Source organism: Rhipicephalus sanguineus, chromosome 11 (genome assembly GCF_013339695.2).
Source record: "Rhipicephalus sanguineus isolate Rsan-2018 chromosome 11, BIME_Rsan_1.4, whole genome shotgun sequence".
Lineage (NCBI taxonomy): Eukaryota > Metazoa > Arthropoda > Arachnida > Ixodida > Ixodidae > Rhipicephalus > Rhipicephalus sanguineus.
This window is the reverse complement of record NC_051186.1, coordinates 5,639,797-5,641,979: the sequence shown is the minus strand read 5'-3', so window position 1 is coordinate 5,641,979 and position 2,183 is coordinate 5,639,797. Positions and strand designations below refer to the sequence as shown.

The window sequence follows — 2,183 nt, the reverse complement described above, 5'->3', positions numbered from 1 at the left end:
GTCCTCCCGGCCCCAGACAACGCAAAGGCATCCTAGGGACATCCAAATGACATCCCTTTTGGGAGTTCGGGACATCCAAAAGACGTTCCACACAAGGTGGAAAAACATCCCAAGTGATACAAAAAAAAGACCTTTTTGTGACGTCCCAAAACTGCATGCGTGTGGGATGTAATTGGGACATGTGGCCACTTTTTACTGCAGGATTTCAAAAGGGTGGGACATCTGCTCCCATAACATGTTAACTTGCTTCATCGCGCTCGACCACCCCCTACCTGAGAGAGCCAGTTGCCTCTCCAGGAAAGCATATTCCTCGTCCAACCAACCCACTTTTTTTCACATAGATAACTAGATAACTTAAAACCAAGTCAAGTGTTCAGAAACCAAGCAACATGCATGGAACATCAAGTGACCAGCAAAAATGATTTATTGCCTCACTATTATATGGCACTACAATCATGCCGAGAAGGACAGAGAACTTGGTATTGATGAGCGTGTAGTCTAAGGTGCACACTTTCGAGTGGAGGGCCTTCCATGGCGTCCAGCAAAAGGGCTTGCAGAGGCAGCTGAGGACAACAAAAACAAAGCCTGCATGTATGTATACGTACTGCACACAACATGCATGAAAATGGTGAACAACAGGAACATAGCATGACTATATTGTCTTATGTCTCCTGAGACAGGGTTAAACCTCATTCCAGATGCACAAGTGCCTGCTTTTACTTATTGCTTTGTCAACACTAGAATCATGAGAACTCTGTATTTATGAGCATGACATCTGGGGTGCACGCTTTCAAACGCAGAGCATTCCAGCTGGCGTCCAACAGCAGGGCTCGCAGAGGCAGCTGAGAACAAAAACAAAGCCTTAATGTACATGTTCATACTGCACACACAAACGCACAAAGATGGTGCACAACGGGGATATAGCATGCCTATTTTGTCCTGTGTGTGTGTTAAGAGGTTAAAGGGACCGACAACCAACTTTTATGGTACCTATTTTCTTTAACGCGACAGAAAGCTTACCGGACAGAGTGTATAATCAAGGTATGGTGATGTGGAAAATGCCGTGAAACATTTGTAATTCGATTTTTTCTATCTGCGACGGATATGAAGTCGTATACACACGTGACAAGACATGTTGCAAACAGTGAGCGTGACAGCGGTTCGTGTTCGAGCGCGGCGGTTTACTGCGTGTGTGTGTACTCGCGCGCATGCGCTGCGGCTCGACATGGTCCACTGGCTACCGCGAAGGCAGCGCCGTTACTTGTCACCATGCAACTCCTTTTACGTCATAAGCAGCACAGAATAGAGCGGGGATGGATAGTAATGTACATACTAATATTTTTAGGACCAATAATGGCACACATGACGGTATCAGACTACGTGACTTTGTACAGCAAAGTGATCAACTCCGCAATCTAGCTTCAAGGCTCTTGCGATAGGTTGCACAACATGCCTTTTTTTTGTTACTTTTAAACACAATTTAGAGATATAAATCCTACTCACAGCGCGAAAAGGATGCTGGAATATGTCAGTATATAGCGCGGTCTTTTCATTTCTGACAGGATCTAATCACAAGTTCTGGCCAGTTGTCGGTCCCTTCTCCTTTAAGCCTGGTTCATACTGAAGTGCTTGTAAACAACAATGCACAATTTTACTTATTGCTTTACCAACGAAATTCATGCCAGGAATGACAAAGGAATTGGTATTTACGAGCATGACGTCCAAGGTGCACGCGTTTAAATACAGAGCCTCCCAGCTGTTGTCCAAGAGCGGGGTTCGCAGAGGCAGCTGAGGAAAACAAAAACAAATCCTTCATGTATATGCATATCCACTGCAAGCACAAATATGCATGAAAGTGGCGCACAAAACAAACATAGCACAACTGTGTTGTTGCATGTCTGCTAGTTTAAGAGGAGTAAAACCTGCTTCATAATTACTTGCTCCTAAGCAGAAATTTCTCCTTTTTGCTTACTCTAATTATGTCGGTTACGACTTTCGCATTTGCAAGCATGAAGTCTAAGCTGCACGTTTTCCGTCTCGTAACCTGCATGCCTATGTCCAGGAAGCTGAGCACATTCTATGTCATTACCGGTAGGCAAAGGTGCAGACATTTGGGGTAAAGGTGTACACCAGGGGCACCACTACTAGAAGCAGCTGAAAAAAAGAAAAAAGATCATGTAATA

At 44.5% G+C, this 2,183-nt stretch overlaps 1 long non-coding RNA gene across 1 annotated transcript; it reads right to left on the bottom strand.

Annotated features, from left to right (window-relative positions):
* Positions 1-406: 406 nt before the first annotated feature.
* LOC125760384 (uncharacterized) lies at positions 407-1,931 on the bottom strand. Its single transcript, XR_007417955.1, has 2 exons — positions 1,711-1,931; positions 407-563 (listed from the first exon to the last, which is right to left on the bottom strand). It is a non-coding gene; the product is annotated as an uncharacterized LOC125760384 (long non-coding RNA).
* Positions 1,932-2,183: the final 252 nt, after the last annotated feature.